Here is a 21118-nt window from a genome sequence, read left to right as displayed (position 1 = left end):
TGTGCCTTTGAATTTCCTTTTCCTCCGTTGCATTTTATTTTCTATTTACTCCATGTCTTCAGTTTTTTGAGTCTTTAGAATTTATTTTAATATCTTGCATATGATTTCAATGAGACCAAAGGCTCTGTAATTGCCTGGATATTTTTTCCTATATTTGTTTCTTCAGACTTTATTCTAACATCTTGCATGTGGTTTCAGTCAGACCAACAGGTTTATAGTTGCCTGGATCTTTTTTCCTGCTTTAAAATGTTTGTTATTTCCTATCCATGCAGTAGCACCCATAGTTTGTATTAACACCTGCAATTTCATCTGCCAGGTCAGTGACTATTCTGGGAAGGAGATTATTCAGTCTTACTACTTTGAACATGTTAACTCTTTGGTTCCAGACTTTGGCTGTGGTCACACATGGTATGGACATTTGGTTCCCCAGGGACCAGTTGTCCCCAGGAAACACTTGTGCTATGTGCACTCTGGTGCTCATCAAGTTACCCTGGCAGCAGAAGGGGAGGCTGGGGCCAGCACTGGGGTCACCCCAGAAGACTTACTTGGGGTTCTGGGAGCCTCCTGGAGCTGCTGCCATGGTGATTCTGCCACACACAGCCTGGCTGGCAGCCACATGGCTCTGGACATCCTAGCTCTACTTCTGAGTGGCATGAGCAGGGCAGAGAAAAATTGAACAAATGCACATGCAGTATGTGGCACAGATGTGTCTGTGGTGCCACATACCACAGGGTTGTGCTCAGCTGGACATGAACTTTGAGTTTGCTTATATACTAGTTGTGATGATGTTCATTTCTTAACATTCTATTAGCCATTCTATCACATTTTAAAATTGAAAATTAAAACAACGTAGTAATTTAGTTGTTTAGCTATACCTAAGTTATCTGTAATATAGTTGTTTACCCAGTCTTAGTGCATATGATGCAGATTTCTTTACTTTTTCAATTTCTATTTATATACGTAAATAATGTTTTTTACTATTTGTTATTATTTTATTTATAAGGTCTAACTGAGTTTGATTTCTGACAGTTTTCACTTTATCCCAATATTTTCTGACCTTCACGATGTAGCTTTTTGGCTGATAAATATCTTTTTGCATTTTTGTGCTTACCCCTAATATATTCTGTAGCTCTGCTACGGTACTTCTACTTACCTTTTTCACCAATGAACCCAAGCATAATGCTGGGCCACTCATGAGTCCTGTGCTGGGCTGATTGGCCTGTCCAGGGCTGTCCTGGAGGGGTGGGGGTTAAGCGGCAGGAGTGCCCCCCCACTGGACAAGCTGATCATCCCAGCACCTAGCCCCATGAGTGTCCTGATGCTGTGCCAAGCCCCTTCTCCTGCCCACCTGGAGGTGGGGTATGCATAGCTCTGGGCCACTCCCAGGATTGGTGTTGGGAGGACTGGGTCATCTGAGGCCACACGGGAGGGCTGGTCCTTGTCCACCTAGCAGCTGGATGATTATTTGTGGTGGTCCATCCAGGGCCATGCAAGAGAGAGAGGGCAGCAGCAGGAGTCCTCCCCCCACCCCACATGGACCTGGATAAGCTGATTATCCCAGCATCCAGTGCCATACACACCCTGATGCTGGCTGAGCCCCATTCCCCATCCACTTGGTGGTGGAACAACTTGGTGGTGTTGAGACAACTGGCCTGTCCAGGGCTGCTTGCAGGAGCCCCAGTAGTAGAGGATCCCCTCCCTTATCTGGCCCAAGATGAGCTGACTGCCCAAGCCTCCCTGCCCCATGTACAAATTGGGGTGCAGACTGCTGCTGTGGGCTGGGGTAGCACCGGGCTCTTTCCCATGGGGGGAGTTTTTGGGTCTGACTATGCTTGGGGTGGGAAGTGGTGCTGGGAGGAGGGGCTGTAGCCTCCCAACACCCCTCCCATCACCTCTGCCCACCCCAAGCACAGCGTGGTCCAGCCTCCACCAGGAAAAGCCTGGATGGACCCCAGCCCACAGTGGCAGCCCACTCTGCCCTGCGTGCAGATACAGGAGCACATGCCGCCTGTGCCTTCCTGTGGTGCACCCCTGGGTTCAGTCCTCCCACCTCTCACCATCCAGGGCCCCACTTACCTGACTCCTTGCCCCTGCCTCTTCCCCTCACTGCAGAGGCCTCAATCTGGCCCCCAACCCTTCCCTCCCCACCTGCTGCACTCAGGGCTCAGTCCCCCTAGACTCAGATTGACACTCTGAGTCTCCAGGATCAACTGGTTGGTGACCACTGCTCTAATCTATGTACCACAGTTTAAAGAAAACTGAATAGATTGGATTCATTCTACCTCTGGCTTTTTTTACTCTCTGTACTTATCCTTAGAGACTAAATCATTCAGAGATGCATAAGCTTTCTTAGGCAACAGCTTGCTACATTGTTCTTAATGGATTTGCAGAGAGCAGGGGTACTAAATGAAAAAAGAATAAAGTTATTTAAATACAAAATACAGTGAAAGGGAGAGAAAGGGAAGGAGATCGATGAGGATAACGTAGCTAAACCCATTGAGAGCCCTAAGTGTTACTAAAGCTAGTCAAGGCAATAGAATAAAAATACATAATCGGTGTCCCCTCCCCTGTTTTATCCTTTATTTTAGGGAGACACAATATTTAGTGTTTTGTATCCCTGATCTTTGAAATTTCATTCAAAGCATGTGAGAAAGTTGATTATTCCCTACTGAAGCTCTTGCCTTTCTAAATGAGTTAGCCTGGATGGCTGTTTATAGACGTTATGTTTTTCTAGGTTTTAATCCAGACTACAGTTGTCTTTGCATACACATGGATATCTTTAGTCCAAACTGAAAAAGGGACTAGTCTGCATGAACTAATCCTTATTGAATGTAGATTAAAGTTAATGAAGAGTAGGGCAATCTAAACTAGGCAATTTAAACTGTATTAATCAGCATGTGTATATAGTGGGTATCTAGGCCTTGCTGTTCCTTGTGCCCACTGGAAGGGGTGAGGTGGGGGGTGGGGGTGCAGGTGGCGGTGGCAGCATTACTGCCCCAGGTGTAGCAAATAAATGCAGTTTTGGGGCCCTGAAGTGAAGAAATCAAGGGAATGAGTTAAGGAGTTGACATCATAGTCTTTAGGATCATCTTCGGTGTGGATATAACCTTTAGTACTACAGATGAAAAAAAGAAGGTTATCTTTTGGTAAATTTAGTGTAGAAGTCAACAGCTGTGAGAGGCAGAGGAGAAAAAATGCAAAGCCAACTCAAAAAATATTTCAGATTGAAATAATAGAATAATAAAGATGCAAGTTCTTTCCAGTCTATAAGCATTATTATACATCAGTAATAGCCTCAGAGCTGGAACTGAAAAGAAAAAGGATTGGTTTGATGCAATTCACTTGCACTGAGGGCAAGCAGCCTGAAAAAGAAAATTTGTATTATTTGCATCCATAATGATTTTCTTTCCCTTTCCCTCAGTCCAAAGCAGAGCAGAAATACAATCTGCTGTTTATGCAATGAAAAAATAATAGGAAAGAAAAGAAAAATCTGTTTAAAGATAGATGAAAAGTAGTAATAGGCATAAATTAATGACTGAAATGGGAGCAACATCTATGCACCTGCACTACAAAAGTACAAAAAGTAGAAAAGAGGATCAAGAGAAGAGGGAAAGAAATATGATTTAGCTCAAACAGGAATAATTCAGGGAAATCATTTAGTTTTTAGTCAATCACTGATGGACTGCCAGAATATAGCACAATTTCATTGGGCTCTTACATTCTTTGTGCTTGGGACTTCTAAACTAGCTGAAATTTCCTGATGTGATTTAAGCCCCTTAATCATTGCAACTCATGTTATGAACCATTTGTGATCACAGCCCACAAAGCATGTTAACAAACCATCTGGGCTGACCTGTGATGTCAAGAAGGATGATGAGCCTTTTTTTTCTTTTTTTTAGAGAGATGGTTCCACAAAAGAGATGACACTACAGGAGCTGTTTTTGGCTAGATTAGAGTCATGAGATATTATTGTGATAGGATGTTTCTGATGGAGGGGGATAATGGCAGTAGAGTATTTTTTTTCTTTCACCACCAGCCACTCTGTTATGCTCCAATAAAGCATAGCTTGAGCATGGTGTGGACTTGACTGGATTCTGATAGTAGTGGGGACTTTGAAGTAAGGGCAGACAGCTTTTTCTGAACCATAATACGGTGCAAAATCAGGTTCAAGAAGAATGGAAGTAAGTGCAGGATGATGGGGCACAATGACATAGGAACCAGGAAGGCAAAGTTTGTACTTTCCATTGCTCCCTTCATCTTAATCCTATTAGCTGATGAATTTGTGATACCCAATTGAAAGGCCCTAAAGAGTTGCACTACCATTGTGAACATTATCAGCGAAAATGGCAAGGAAAAATAAATTTGTAATATTTATATAACGTATATTCCTTGGCTTACCAGAAGAGTCAAATAATACTTAAAAAAAGGAAAAAGGTTTACAGACAGTGGACACAAGAGGTAATCACCAAGGATGAATACACAACTAAAGCCCATATTTGTAGGGAGAGGATAAGGAAGGCAAGGGCAGCAACCAAGATCAGCTTGCTGACCAAATTCAAGGAACATAAGAAGTCCATCTTTAGGTATATAGGGATCAGGAGGAAAACCAAGGGAAATGTAGGTCCCTTGAAGAATGGGATGGGACAGGAGATAACAGACAGGAGAAAGCTGAGCTCTTTAATGAGTACTTTGCATTGGTGTTCCTGCATACAAATGGTCACCTGCCTGGTTGGATACTGGACAGATGTCAGGGAGGCGATTTTCGAACCAATGGTCACCGTCAAACTGTGAAGGGAGCACTTACAGCATCTGAATGTTTTCAGTAGGTACGACTGGATGGACTACACCCAAAAGTGCTGAGGGAATTGGCTGGAGTCATTGTGGGACCATTGGCAAAGGTATTTGAAGACCCATGGTGCTCAGGAGAGGGCACAGAAGACTGGAGAAGGGCCAATGTGGTGCCTATCTTTAATAAGGGGAGGAGGCAGGATCTGGAAAACTGTAGACTGGTCAGTTTGCCTTTGAAACTGGGTAATTTTTTGGAAAAAATTATCAAGAAGTTCATTTGTGAGAAACCAGCAGAAGGCATGATGCTGAAGGATAGCTAACATGGCTTCATTGGGGGCAGGTCATGTCCGACCAACCTCCTTTCCTTCTATGATCAAATAATGAACCACTCAGATGTGGGAGATGTAGGTGATGTCATATACTTGGATTTTAAAATGGCCTTCAATACTGACTCCCTTGATGCTCTTATAAAAAAAAAAAAGGATGATTGTGGGCTGCCAGAGACCATGGTCAGGCAAGTTTGGAACTGGCTAAGGGGTAGAACCCAGACAGTGTTAATGGACAGATCTGTATCATCTTGGTGGGAGGTGGCCAGTGGTGTCCTGCAGGATTTGGTTCTTGGCCCCATGCTGTTCAACATCTTTATCAATGATTTAGATGAGGATGTGGAAAGCATGCTGGCCACGTTTGTGGATAATACTAAGTTATGGGGAAAAGCAGTCACACTAGGGTATAGAATGTGATCTAAGTGAACCTGGACAAGCTGGAAAGATGTGTGGAGCAGAACCAGATATAGCTCAATAAGGATAAATGCAGAGTGCTTCATCTGGGGAGAAGTAGCCAGCAACATGAATATAGGTTAGGAGGAGATGTCTTGACCAGCACGATGACTGAAAGTGAGCTTGAGTTTATGGTTGGTCACGGGATGAACATGAACCACCAGTGTAACATTGTAGTCAACAGAGTTAATAGCATACTGGGATGTATTAGCCAATGCGTTGTGAGTAGGGCTAAGGAAGTGATATTTCCTCTCTATATGGTGTTGGTGAAACCCCAGCTAGAGTACTGTGTCCAGTTCTGGCTGCTGCACTCCAAAAAAGACATAGAGAATCTTGAAAGGGTACAGAGAAAGTCCACAAGAATGACTAAGGACCTGGAGGACAAACCTTATGAGGAAAGACTAAGGGATCTGGGACTGTTCAGCCTGAGAAAGAGAAGACTGAAGGGGAACTTGGTGGCCATTTATAAGTATGTAAGAGGTGAGTATTGGGACCTGGGAGAAAAACGGTTCACGAGGGCACCCCAGGGGAGGACAAGGAGCAATGGCCATAAACTGTTAAAGGATGGTTTCAGGTTGTATATAAGGAAGAACTTATTTACAGTAAGGGTGACCAGAATCTGAAATAGACTTCCTAAGGTTGTGGTGTAGTCCCCAACCTTGGAAGTCTTCCACAGGAGACTGGACAGACACCTTGCTGGGATCATTTGATTGCAGCAGCATTCCTGTCCATAGCAGGGGGGTTGGACTTGATGATCTTTCAAGGTCCCTTGCAGCCCTTAATTTCTATGATTATTGTATTTGCATATATACCATAGTGTTTGTGGTTTACATCTCCTAAGCCCCCTCTACACATTTTATGTATTGCACAACAAAATGGTTAATTGCACAATTACCTTGAAACCAGCTAGATGTGCAATATTCCTATCACATGATGAAAAGCTCCAACCAGCTATAAAGATTGGCCTTGAAAATGTGTACTAACTTTACTGCTAGTTGCTATCAAGCTTTAATTTGTACCAGGGTCTCCCCTGCAGCTAGAGCCCAACAGCTGACAGAGCTTACTTTCTTGCCAAAAGGTAAGCCCAGGATCAATCTCCCTCTACACTGGCAATATGGTTCAAGTGGAGCTAATGTGTAATTTTGTGGATCACGCATTAGATCCAATTATGCCTTTACCTACATGTGTAGAAGGAGTCTAAGGGAATTACAATAGCGCTTCACTTTCTGCCTCAAATTAAGCAAAATATTACGTGTATATTAAAACAACACAATGTACTGCCTGTCATAGTTTACTCCTTAATATAATCTATATCCGAGTCACAAATAGAACACATTACAAAAGCTCAAGGAAAACTATTTTATTTTGAAAACACCTTGCCACAAATTCTGACCTTTAATATTCCATGGCCTTCATGCTGTAGCAATATATGTAAAAAGTCTCATACTCAAGTGGTTGCACTAAATATGCATGATGAGCTTGTAGATTAGTGAACTCCCTGCCCTCTTTTCCCTCAGTTGTAACAGAAGACAGAAATGGAGGAAAAAAATAAAATTATTCAGCCATCCACTCTGTTCCTCCACTTCTTGTATATGCTACACAATGTTTTAGACTCTTTAAGTAATCATTTTCTTTGAAGACACTTCTACACTCATCATCATTATCAGAAGGTTTTACTCAGTATTTAGACTTTAAACTTTCTTTACTTAATTGCCTGTCATCCTTGGCAATGGGCATTTTCCAAATAAAATAATTAAAATTGACTTGGACTTCCATTAAAATTCATGGCTCTTCTCTCTTTTGCAGTGTTTGGAGTAGGATTATTCTTGTTTAAGGGAAGAATCTGGTTGACATTGTGCATATCACCCTTGTTCCTGCAGATTAGCTTAATGAAAGACAAAGGTTCTGTATTTTTTTCTAATGGCTATGAGAGTTTGGTTTAGTAGAATTTTATCAAGAAGTTTTTCCAGTGGAATCTACTCATATTTACAAACCTGAAATACCTCTGCTTTTTGATTTCAGGTCCTCCTGGGCCAAAAAAACCAGCATCTGCCTTCACCTTCTTTTAATGCTAGTATTTGAACAATCTACTAGTTATTTTATGAAAGTGATGAGTAAGGTTTTTCTCACAGTTACATTCCTTTTTATTTTACGCATAGTTCAGTGACCTTTCCACTTATCTTTCTACTAAGCTCATGTTAATTCTCAAACATATTTTTTATGTCAAGCAGCGTGGTTGCCAGTTCCATTTTGGCTCTCTTCCTTCACATGAATTTTATTCTGTCATGTTCAAATTTTCAGTATCAATCCCTGTTGCATCTCAGTTTTGTCTCCATTATCTTCACCTTTCCATTATCTTCACCTTTCCACTCTGTAAATCTGCTTTACCAGATACCATTTTAAGTCCTTTAGTAACAATCTGAATTGCAAGTTATTACAATTTATGGCAAATAAGTTACTTTTGTATGAACTTTATTCTTTCTAAACATTTACATGACAAATTAGCCAGACATGACAATAAGTTGGAGGCTAATTTTAATTCATTTCCATGAAAGAGCAATTGATTGAAAAGTATAATAATGATAGATTTGTTGTTTTGGAAAGGATAATCTGTAATTTATGCAGTAAGGAAACAATAAAGTAATTAAATGTTTAATGATTTAGAAATGGATGTGCAAGTTCTATGCCTGTTTACAAAGCCATGATGAGAGGCCAAATGAGAAAATTCTAAGGAGGGAATCATTGCTCATTTAGGCTTAAAACAGTTACATCTACCAATTGAAAACACCAATAATATAATACAATCCAATTTGGCGAGTTCTAATATGCAAGCAATTCATAAATATCAACTTAAAGGAACATCAGCATAGTTCAATCAAAACCTGTAAGTGCACATTGTGTTTTACTGCTAAAGAATATTAAAGGCTGTGCTGGCCAATGTTACAGGTGATTATTATTATAATGAGGTGCTAAATATTTTCAAGTAGTTCAAGTGGAAAAAAGGGTTGGATTAAAAATAAAAGTGGCCTTCACAACTGAGAAATGAAGTCAAATCAAAGCCATGTGGTGGGGTGAACAGGTCTGGAGTTCAGATAACAACTGGTTCATTGTATTTTTGCCCAATTAGATACCCGTTCAAGTCAACTGAAAGGCCCCTGGTGACCCCAGTGAGTCTTGGATCAAGCCCTAGGTCCTTGGTAAAGTCCTGAGGAAAAACACTGTATTAGGACTTGTTACAGATTCAATCTCATAATTACCCAGCTGATGAATTCTGGGATCCCCCCTTTTTTCCAGCAGGGTTTTTTTAAATTTGTTTTTACAGGATATACTACAATAACAGTCCACATACTTAGTTACCTCCATTGGGAACCACAGTGACATTACGGAAACCTTCTTTAACTAATTTCTGCCTACATTGTGCTTACTTTCTCACGAAAAAGTCCCAGTCAAGAAGCTCCTCTCATTTAAGAGGTGTGAAGTTAAATGTTCTTAATCAGCTATAGAATTGTAGGATCTGAACCCTTCCTCTCTCTCCCCCCTCCTGACCTTCTGTGCAGCTGCATAAAACCTTGGCTTAGCCTATGTGAGATTCATGGCCAATGTGTTAAATTGTATAGTATTCTGCTTCCTCATTTGATATCACATAGTATGGTTAAAATATGAATAAGATTAAAAGCTGAGTACAGATTTCAAAAACTATGGCATTCTCTTTTCCCTGAGGATATCTATAAAAAATTACCCAAAGAGTGATTTACCAAATTAACTAAAACAATATATACCAATGAAAACAGCAAAAATGGAATTAAAAGCGAGGAAAGGAAAGGAAATGTGTAGTCATATCTGTTGTAAGCTAAACTAGATATGGTACAGTTAGAAAGGAAAAGAAAAAAACAAAAGAAAACTTAATAGCTTGCACACTTGAAAACAATCCTCTGTGTCTGCACACTTTATTCATCCAGTCAGAAGTTCTTGTTGATGAGCTATTCATTAAGTTTTGCGGCATCCAGAACCTGCTTTTTAAGTCCTTCCAGCCTGGATAATGAGACCTCAGGTGTTTAAGTCCATTCACATCTTAAGGTATGGTTTATACTACACTAATATTTATATCAAAGAATATTTTATAAAAACTATTCTCTAATATCTATGGAAGCATCTCCACACTTATTATTGTCATCTTCAAGGCTAATATGTCAATGAGGACTGCTATATCTTTAGACTGAGTGCAGTGGTCAATCTTAATTTGCATTATTCTAGGGCAATTAATTCAGGCCATCCTGCTGCATTCACCCTTTGGGGCTCTATGTAGGTTGAGTTCACCACTCACATGATATATTTACCAAATATCAAAAACATTTACATTTTTTTTTCAGAACACCATTTCATAACCAGGTGTTCTTTTTAGTGTGCTTGTGCATTCCAATTTTATAGTCTGCATGTAAGTCTCAAAATGCATGAGTAGCTATTTATACCCATTATTTAACTTTCTTGCCTTTATCATATTATTCTATCTCAGGCCTTTAATGTTAAAAGTGCATGTTTTTTTGCAGAAACATAAAAGCATGCTCTTCACACTTCAGTGCATTGAACAATAGCTAATGGTATTCAGATTTAGACTTACATTTGAATAAGCTTAATTGTGTTCTTATTTTAAGCTAGTTGCAATATCAAGGAAACTCATTAAGGTTGTACTTGCTTCTTCCTAAGGCAAGGCTCAGCCATATTTCTCCAATTACATTAATCAGCATGACAGAAATACTAAAGATCTACTTTGCATGGAGTCATTGTCTTCCTATAAAAATAGGTCAGAGAAACTAAAATATGTAGGAAAGCTATTTTCTGGTTATTTATTTCTGATAGTGATTTTCTACTTTAATTAGTGAATTTAGGATGTGTAAAAAGTGCTACACTGACAGCTCCCAAGACTGATTTTTTATTTATCAATATCGTAGGTTCATCACAGGTTATCACTATGGAAAGGTAGCCTGTGCCTCTATGGAGATGTACCTCACCTCATTTCTAGCTCTGATAGCTGAACTGCTTCCTTATGTCTATCTCAAAAATAATGTCAAATTAAAAATGGAGTCTTTGTTACCAGTACAAGCTTGGAATATTACAAAGCTATTGATTTTCAAAATACAATGTACTTTTTAGCATTTTGCCTCACTTTAAAAAACAGGGTAAATTTGGGCACCCAACTGTAACTTATTAAAGAGCTTTAATTATTGAGGGAAAGCACAGAATACTGTAAAGGAAGAAGGGTTTTAAAAGATATGGGTACACCTCAAAAATGCAGCTATAACAGGGGTCAGAAACCCTGGTACTTTAAGAGAAAGACGCAGTAGGACCAAGCTTGCAGTCAAATTCAGGCAGCTGAGTAAGGGCTAGCAACAGGGGAGTAAGCAGCCTGGGGAACCTGGGTTTAGGAACTACAGAACTGCAACCAATTACTTGTAGGCTAGCAGCCAATAGGGTAGAACTCTAGGAACAGAGCAGTAAATTAGAGCAGGCTGCTCATTGAGCTGGGGAGATACGCCTGGGACTATTCAGAGAGGTACCTGACTGGATGGCCTAATGCTTAGTCATATGAACCTGATTCCTGAAACATAGCAGGAAGAAACACTCAGACCTTTGCAAAGAGAGCAGCTATGACCAATTTGGTGCCATAGTACTCATGTACTCTCCTACATTCGTAAGACAGAAAAAAGGACAGACACAGACTGAGCTAAATGAGCTAACCTAAAGACCAGCTTTGAGTCTACTACTACCAGACTCACTTCCCCCTGGAACTTGCAAGCAACCTCTCAAGAGAGCCAGGTTCCATCAAGGCATGGCAGGTAAGTGAAGGGAAAAAAACTCCAGGGGAAGTAGAAGATGCAGGGCTGGCTTGCCACCAATTTGTGTGCGTGAGCCCCTTTGTGCCAGGCTTGTTACAACTGCTATATTGGTTAGGAACTTCCTTCAATGGTCATTAAGGAAACCATTTTTTCTGCCCTTGAAAAACCAGAGGTGGCAAAATGGCAACTGAGTGACTGACAGCTGCAACATCTGGCTTAGCACAGAAGGAAGTGCAAACGTGCTAAAGTATATGTAAATATGCCCAATTACTGGAGGGGCAATAGCACCAGATTGAAGAAATTATATGGAACCAAGTCCACCAGATAGAAAGGAAGGAGATGCTGTTCATTAGACAACAGGCATTGTTTGAACAGCTGGCCCTCCAATGGACTGTGGAGGAGGATGGTGGAAATTTGCAAGGAAAAAAAAAGATGCATGATGATGACCCAAAGACCTTCTTGTGGCTTCTGTTGAACCCACATGTTTATTAGAGAAAGTTGTGGAAATAGTGGCTTGGGACAGATCCACTTGGGCAAGCAGGTTTGGAGCACTGGTGATGGAAGAAGTTCAAGCAGCATATAGGGTGCTTTTGAGTGAAGAAGCCCCGAGTTACAAGAGGTTAAAAGAAGGCTTTTGCGCTTGGGCTGCTAGAGAAACATTCAAAATCTCTTTGAAAAGCAAGTTGGAGTAGTGCATCCAGTTCTAGGAGACGCACTTCAGGAGGCGTGTAGACAATATGGAGAGGGTCCAGAGGAGGGCCACTCACATGATTGGGGGCAGCAGGGCAGGCCCTACAAGGAAAGGCTACAGGACCTGAACCTGTTCAGCCTCCATAAAAGAAGGCTGAGAGGGGATCTAGTGGCCTGTTACAAACTAGTCAGAGGGGACTAGCAGGTATCAGGGGAGTCCCTGTTCCCCCAAGCACTACCAGGAGTGACTAGAAATAATGGTCACAAGCTGGCAGAGAGTAGATTCAGACTAGATATCAGGAGGCGCTACTTCACTGTCAGGGAGGCTAGGATCTGGAACCAACTTCCAAGAGAAGTGGTGCTGGCTCCTACCCTGGGGGTCTTTAAAAGGAGGCTAGATGAACACATTGCTGGGGAAATTTGACCATACTACCTTTTAGTGCCAAGGCAGGGGGTCAGACTTGATGATCTGCTCAGGTCCCTTCCGACACTACCAACTATGAAACTATAAGATTTGAACACATTATTTCCTAGAGATGTCCCTTTAGGTTTTATCCTAAATCTATACTTCATGAGTAAACTTAAAGTTCAAAACATCTCCCTTCAAATCCTCAACAGTGTGAGTCAATAGTGTAACTAAAGTGGAGCAACCAGGGAACAACTCTGGGCCCCTACTTGGGCAGAAGAGTCAGAAAAATAACAGCTGCCACTCAGCTCCACAGCCATATCAACCGTACCAGTAGCTGGAAGTGCCTGTTGCCCCTATACATCACAACTGCCCTAGGCACCTGGCTTCTCTGTTACAGCTGTGATGTCAAGAGGCAGAATAAATAGCAATACTTGTTTTGTTTAAGTATCTATTACCGAAGAAAGAATCAGTTTCCTGTCTTTCTTTTCAGCAGACACTGTCATATTGTAATGGGACTAAGGCAAAACCCCAGTTTCTTTTTTTTCTATTATTCATTTTAAAATGCATTCCCTCCGCAAACATTTCTGACTTTTTCTCTCCCTCTCTACTCCCTACATAAGTATAAGCGAGCTCAGACTTAGGATAAGCTTTAAACATTTTTATTTTGGTAGCAAGTTTTTGGTTTTGGATATCCACTGTTTTATATTGTATGATTATTAGGTTTGTATTGATTCTTACTGCCATATATTGTATTATCATTTTCATATTGATTTTATTGTTTCACATGGATATTGTATGGTTTAGGCCTTTGTTTGTAAGTGAACCGAAATCATGTCAAGTTTCCATTTTACATGTCAAGCCTCCATCTTCTGTCCTTTGCCTGGGCATCCCCTGTGTCACAACTGTATGATTCACGTATCCCTCCCATGTAAACTGGTTCCCGGATGAATGGGAGTGATTGGGAATGATTGAAATACAATGGTAGCAGGCCTCTACTGAATGGCCTGCAATGACTGGGCCATCGCCTCACATTGATTCATCGAACCATGGACCTCACCCAGGAACAGAGATAAGAACCCAGCATTTGGAAGACAATAGACCCTGCAGAACCAGCAACTCTCACCATTACAGACACCTGAAACTGCTCAGTATGCCAGGAGCTGACCCTTGCCAGGGCATGCGTCCTGTCACTAGGGTCACACAAGGTCTGCCCCTATAAAAGGGGGCAGTGAAGAAAGACCCAGTAGGACGCCCTCTGCATCTGGACCAGCACCATGCCACACCAGCTATCTACCCAGAGGCCCTGCCGGCGACCTCCCTGTGGACAACACCTACTGGAAAAGGACCACTTTCCAGCCTGGATAGGTAGATATTTCCTGCACACCTCCTCCTACAATTTGGACTGACTCTCTCTCTCTCTCTCTCTCTGTGTCTCTCTCTCCCCTCCTGGACTTCAGTGGACTTCAGCCCCTGCACCAAACCTCTCTAACCCCTTCTGCCATTGTGTGTTTGTGTGTGTGTGTGTGTGGGTGCAAGGGAACCAATTTGACATTATGTCACCATCTCCCCTATTCAATAAAATCACTATCATTGCAACCCCGAGTTGGGTCATGTTTTACTAAATCCCAGTCCCTTCCTTATCTTAAATTCCAGCGTCATTCTCTCTCTCTCTCTCTCAGCTTTAGCCCCAACCCTCTCCACTAGTTTCCTGATCTCCTCTCAATTCCTACTGCCTTTTCCCTGTGACTTTCTACTGCCTTTCTTTGCTTTCCCACTGCCCCTGCCACCTTTCAGTCTCTTCTGCTGCTTTTCCTGTGATTTTCTGCTGTCTGTCTCTTTGTTTTCAGGCTTCTGCTGCACCTTCTGTAGTCACCCCTCTGCAGTTTTCAAGCTCCTCGTGCCTGTCCTGCAGTTTTATCCAGCAGCTGGAGCCTTTCTCCAGCTCCCAGCACCTACTGCCACTCCCTGAAACTTCTCTACCTGCCCCAGAGCCATTCTCTGGCTCCTCACATCCACAGCCTCTCTTTAATACCCACACTTTCCCTTAGTCCCATTTTCCCTCTCCCTACCTTTTCAGCTCCCCCATAGCTCTGGTTCCAGTCCCAGACTCTGTGTTGGCATGGTCCTCTGTTCTGCAGGCTTTGGGCATTGTCTTTTAATCAGTTAAGATCAATTAACCTAAAGTTACCCCCCAGCCTCAGTTCTTCAGCCCAGGCCCCTCTAGTCTACCACTTTTAATCCTGGTCCCGGTGATTTTCATTTCGAGCAACTTTCACTCCCTACACTTCTACTTTCTTACCTTAACCTTTCCCCTGGTATCCCAAGTACACCAAGCACATGCATACATACATATCACAATACCCAACTTAGGAACTCACTTGTGTGTTTGTGTAGGTGGGTAGTATGTGTGTAAATTAGTAAATACACACACATATATATATACATATATAGATATCATTGTGTGTGTGGTATATAAATTTGTAATCTACATATGTGTATTGAATTTGCAGGTGTTGGTAACTGGTAACTGATTATGTCTAAATTTGGTGTATGTAGAATGTATGTGCTTAAACTGGTGATAGGTGCCCATGAACCTAAACTAGTTATTTTGAACATGTGTGTATCTGAGTTGCTAGTGTGAGAGTGTGCTTGTGTGTGTGTGTGTAGATATATATATATGGCACTGTGTGCATAAAATACAAATTAGTGATCTGTGTTTAACTTTTGGGGTGTATAGTGAATGTGCTTGAATTGGTTATAGGTATGTATGTGCCTAGGCTGGTTTGGATATATATGTGCCTGAGCTAGTACTGTGCGTGTGTATGCACTCAATTGATTTGTGTGTTTGTATATGTGCAATTGTACACCACGCCCTCCTGTCTAACAGCGCAATATTAAAATCCTGAGCGTTGGCCTGACCCCTCAAGGCAACAGGATGAAGCTGTATTCACAGAATCATTTAAGGGGAAAAAAAAAGTTTGGAAGGGACCTTTGGAAGTACCCAGTCCAATCTTTAGTCAAGGCAGGATTATCTTAATCTAAACCATCGTGGATAATTGTTTGTCTAATCTTAAAAACTTTCAAGAATGATGATTCCAGAACTTCTCTAGATATTCTGTCCTAATATTTAAGCACCCTCATAGTGAGAAAATTATTTCTGATACAGAACCTAAATTTTCCTTGTTGCAAACTGAAAGCATTTTCTTCTCCAAAGAATATATGCAGTGATATTATAAATAAATCAATAACCAACCAGGACTGGTCATCATCCTTGCTATATAATAATATATGGGCAGAAAAATCCATTTGCATACCTGTCTTATTGGTTCGTTAATGTCATGAGCTTCAAGAGGTGATCAATCTATAACTGGTCTGAAGCTAGGCAAAGGACAGGAGCCAAATATCAATAGCCAGGATCCCAGATCAAGGGGCAGGATCAAGTTGGAAATGTGAGGTAGTGGGCTTTAGTCAGGTCAAAAGGTAGATGGTTTTCAAGCCAACCATCAAGCCAGTTTGGAAGGCAGGAGATGAGTTGAGGTCAGGAGATAAGAAGTAGAAAACAGCATCAGAAGCAGGATACCAGAGCAGTACGGTCCCCTTCTCCTTTGCTGCACTTGGCATATGAAGTTCAGAATGAAGCAGTGGAATATCCTGCTCACTGAAATTCTGTCCTTGTGTATTCCAGGGTTGGGTTTGTCCCAGTGATAATACACAGGGAGCAACCATCTTCATTGTACATTCTACATTGTAACTGAATGTGCTTTGTGTAAGAGTGGATGTGTCTACACCTGCATTTACTCTGGCCCAATTTTACTTTCATGTAAAGTAAATTATACTCCAGAGTAAGGATTGTTTGTTTTTTATTTTGGCAGGCATCTACACATGCAGGGATTAGAAAACAGATTTGCGTCCTGCAACCTTGCAATGGGGGCCCCTGTTTCATGGCCCTGGCAGGGCAGAGAGGGGAGGGAAGAGGGGGGCTGTCTGCTGCTGGGGTGGGGACAATGATCAGGGCCATGCAGCTTGGAAAGAGCTTCAGGGGAGGGGAAGGTCCAAGTTCCATGCCTTGATCCACTGGCAGATCAGGGGAGGTGCCTGCTGCAGCTCTTTCCAAGCCCTGTGCCTTGATCACCCAATCAGGGCATGGGGCTGTGACTTGCCCATGACTGGGACAGGTCCTGGCCAGCCCCAGGCTGCACGGGGAAGTCTGCATGTACTGCCTGGAGCTGGTTAGGGACCGTCTGAAACAGGACAGTCCCCAGCAACCTCCAGGCTGCACATGATTCCCAGAGCAGCCTGGGGCTGGCTGGGAACTGTCTGGATCATGGGTAAGTCCCAGCCAGCTGCAGGCTGGATGGGGAATTGTCCCCATGCAATTATTATCATGGAGTGGGGGCTGGGAACAGGTGCCTGACCCATTACCAGCCCCTGCTGTGCACTTGTGATCAGGGATTGGGGACTGGGGGCTGGAAGCTCCCTGCTGCTGGGGCAGAGGGACATTGTTCCTATCCGACAGGCAAGAGGCTCCCCAGCCTGTCTCCCCCTCCTCTCCAGCTCCATGCTCACTGAGCTGGATGGGGAAGAAGCTCCACTGCCCTCACCAACACAAAACTCCCCACCAGAAGGGAGCTCCCAGCACTGGCTCCATGGTCACAGGGATTGGCCTGGGAGATAAGCATCTCCTAACACAGGTCCTGTGGTCATGGAGCTGCTGCTGGGAGATAAGGGTCATCTAGCCCCCCACTCCCTGATCAGAATGGCAGAGAGGGTGTGGGAGAGAAGGAATTCCTAGCCCTCACTCCCCAATCATAATATCAGCAGGGGGCTTGGGGCTCCCTGTTGCTGGGGCAGGAGCACATAGTCCCAGCCAAGGCTCCTGTGGCAGAGCCTGCCCTGGCAGCAGGCAGCTCCCAGGGGCAGGAAGCTATCTTCTGCCCACTGATGGATGGCTGAATGGGAACAGATTTTTCCCAGTCAGGCATCTACATGAGTACATGAGTACTATTGCACCATTAATAAGCCCAAGTAAAGTTTCTGTTTGCATTTCCAGGTAGGATATTAACTCAGGAGTAGGGAGGTTTACTGTGAAGTAAGAATGTGCATATGTAGATGCATATGCTTACTTTGCTGTAAACTATGCTAATGTGAAGTTAAGCATTTTGTGTAGACGTGCCCAGTATGCAGTAATAGGAGACAAACACAACAGGGGAAAGCCTCACTTACTGAAGCCTCACATGTACACACAACACTCTGTAAATAAGAGAATCATTGGCATCTTACCCAGCTGGGTAGGCGTATTCATGGAAAACCTTAAAATAATCAGCTACTGTAGTTAAGTAGTTAGTATTACATGGCAACTTATTCAAATATGGAAATAATTAGTCTTAAAAGAACCTCAGTCTCAATGAAAATAAAGGAAAAACATAAACTGTTTTGACTATTTATTAAGTGCAGCCTTCTCAAAAGAACTGTTAAATTTGTATGAAAAGGTCACAATGCACTTTTTAAAAGTCTTAAGGCTTCAGATAGATTATAGACAAATTTATCTTAATAAGCCGCTATTGTATTCCTATTAGTAGAATTGTTTTGCCTTATAATCATAGGTAATCTCTTTTTGTATTATTCCTTTCTTAAACCATTTGGGTTATAACTTCTTGTTAGATACAAATTGCTGCAAGACCAAAAATATATATATTTCTGAATTTCACTGTATAGAAATTCCTGTCTTATATTATGTGCTGTACTGACCAGGGCACATATACACAGTCTTCATGGACATGGAGTGGCTTTGAATACAGAAAAGTGGAGCTGGTCAAAACCTGCAACCACTGGACTTTGTGCCACATGTTCCCCACATAGTTCAGGGACTAAGATGCTTACTCTGGAATCTATAGGCAGATTCTCAAACCCCCTTGATCACAGGGGATTTAAAACTAGGTATCTCCAACATCCTAACACAACATTCAAACCACAATACTACAGCCAGGGGCTCTTTTAAACCTGAGCATCCTCTATAGGCACTTGAAAAACATTTATTAGATAGAATAAAGTGCAGAAGGAACCTTTTGCCTCATGAGGAGCAAAGGCCCCAACTAAAACACAGAGAGCCATCCCTTCCAAGTCAGCAGCCAGCCCACTAAGCCATGTACCTTTAGACTTGCTTTCTTCCTTCTGGTTTATATATCTCCCTTTCATGGCTGCTTAAGGGGTCAGCTTCAAAAGGAGCTCCAGAGAAGGAACTGAAAAATGACTATCCTGCATTGTGGTATTAATATAGGGGTATTGTGGTATTTAGATCCTGGTTTGGCAGGGACGGTGCTGGATTTCATAGGCTGGTCTGGGCTGATTGGTGAAAATTGAAACAAAAGTCCCATAGTTGCAGGGGAATGGGGTGCAATCAAGTGTGGAGCTGGAGTGGCATGATGTGCTAGGAAGGCAGGTGGGCAAGCACCACTGCTGCTGTGAAGGACCAAGGCAGGCAGATGGGAGTGGTGTCCAGCCCAGACTGCCACCTGCCTCTTGGGAAGACCTGGGCCAGGTACATGTGGGCAGGGTATTGCCTACTCCAGTCCACCTGCCCACCCACCTGCCTGGTGCACTGTGCTACTCTGCTTTCCAACATGACTTTTCTCCATATCCCTGCCCAACAGCCTCTGTCTGTAGCATTGCCATTGACCTGGGAGGGAGGCCAGTGTCCCAGATTTCCTTAAAAATAATATGGTCATCTTATATTTAAAGTACTATTTTGGGAAGTGTGCTCATGTTGAGCAGAAAGCTATTAGCATATTGGGCTGTATTAGTGGAAGCATTGCCAGCAGATCCAAAGAAGTGAGTTTCCCCCCGCCATTTGGCACTGGTGAGGCCACATCTGGAGTACTGTGTCCAGTTTTGGGCCTCCCACTATAGAAAGGATGTGGACAAATTGGAGAGAGTCCAGCAGAGGGCAACAAAAATGAAGGGTGGTTCCAAAGAAGACTGTTGTCAGTGGTGGCAGATGACAGAATAAAGAACAAGGGTCTCAAGCTGCAGCTAGAAAAGTTTAGGTTAGTTATTAGGAAAAGCTCTCTCTCTCTCTTACACACACACACACAAGGATGATAATAAAGTACAGGAACAGGTTATCCAGTGAGGTTATGGAATCTATCCTTGGAGGTTTTTAAGAGCAGGCAAGACAAAGCCTTGGCTAGGGTGTTATATTTTGGGATGGTCCTGCTTTGAGCAGGGGGTTGGATTAGATGACCTCCTGAGGTCCCTTCCAACCCTAATTTTCTATGAGTCTCCTGAAGTAGGTAAGACTTGTGTTCAAGCCCCATTGTAGTAATGGGAGCCTGAAGCCAGCATTTTCCTTGGTGAATGCCCTACCCACTGAACTCTTTAGGAGAAAAGCTGGGATCTTTCACTGTTGCTAGTGTTATGGGCAGTCTGAGCAGAGATGTAACTGGCCACACACCCAAGAATGGAATAAGAGCCTGTGTGTAAGTGGTAGTTTTAGCACATAAAGAACAGAATCAGGTAACTTACATGACCAAAGGACAGACTAGAAGGTCACTTTGACATCCAAATAGAAACCTGAACAACAGTTACTCACAGCCAATGAATTACTTTACTGAAATGCATTCTTCTTAGAGTTACATATGAAGATCATTCCAAAACTTTAGCTCACTTAAAGTACTTGAATTCTTAGCTGGTGCTGCCTCCTAGATGTAGAAATTAATAGGGACACTTTATCAAGTTCCCCATGTAGTCCATGATGAGTTGGACTCAAATTCTACAAGTAGCAGTCAGTAGTGGAGTGTCTGTGAACAGCACCATAACAGCAAAAGAAAAGACATTTGAACAAGTTACTGAATGATTTTCCTACCTACATGCAAGCAATCAGAGGCCATTTAGAAGGCACATCTATGCCACAGATGTCTTTGTCTGTGAAGAAAAAAAAACATGTTTAGCAACTTTCTGAAGTTTGGATAATGCATACAGCTTAAGGGAGGAAAAGTCGCACATTCAGCATTTCCTCAAGATCCAAAGGGGAAGGGCAATTTTCTGGAGGACCTGAGAACGAAGCATCTTTCATTACCCAGGATTTTTTTTTCCATTGCCAGCCTGAATTAGGAAGAGCTTAAAAATAAATTTTCTCTCCCTTTTGCTGAAGCTGGGTTCCTGGATGGAGAAAAAAAAAATCAAGACAAATGGCGCCATAAAGGAAATATTCCAAATAGACTCTACTGCTATAATTCAATGAGGAGGACTCTCCCTTGGAAAGAAAAGACTCCCCCTCTCACCCCTGCTCCCATGGTATTTATATACGTTGAATTAAGTAATCCTTGGGTAAAATGCATAAACTGCATTATGCACAGGAATCATAGAATCATCGAAGTAGGGTCGGAAGGGACCTTGTAGATCTTCAAGTCCGAACCCCTGCCAGGGCAGGAGAAAAAACTGGGCTCAAATGATCCCAGCCAGGTAGACATCAAGCCTCCTCTTAAAGACCTCCAGGGTAGGAGCCAGCACCACTTCCTTTGGAAGTTGGTTCCAGATCCTAGCTGCCCTAACTGTGAAGTAGTTCTTACGGATGTCTAATCTAAACCTACTATCCAACAACTTGTGGCCTTTATTCCTTG

The sequence above is a fragment of the Crocodylus porosus genome, unplaced genomic scaffold (assembly GCF_001723895.1).
Source record: "Crocodylus porosus isolate Cpor-Errol unplaced genomic scaffold, CroPor_comp1, whole genome shotgun sequence".
NCBI lineage: Eukaryota > Metazoa > Chordata > Crocodylia > Crocodylidae > Crocodylus > Crocodylus porosus.
The sequence above is the reverse complement of the archived record's forward strand: the minus strand, read 5'-3'. Positions refer to the sequence as shown.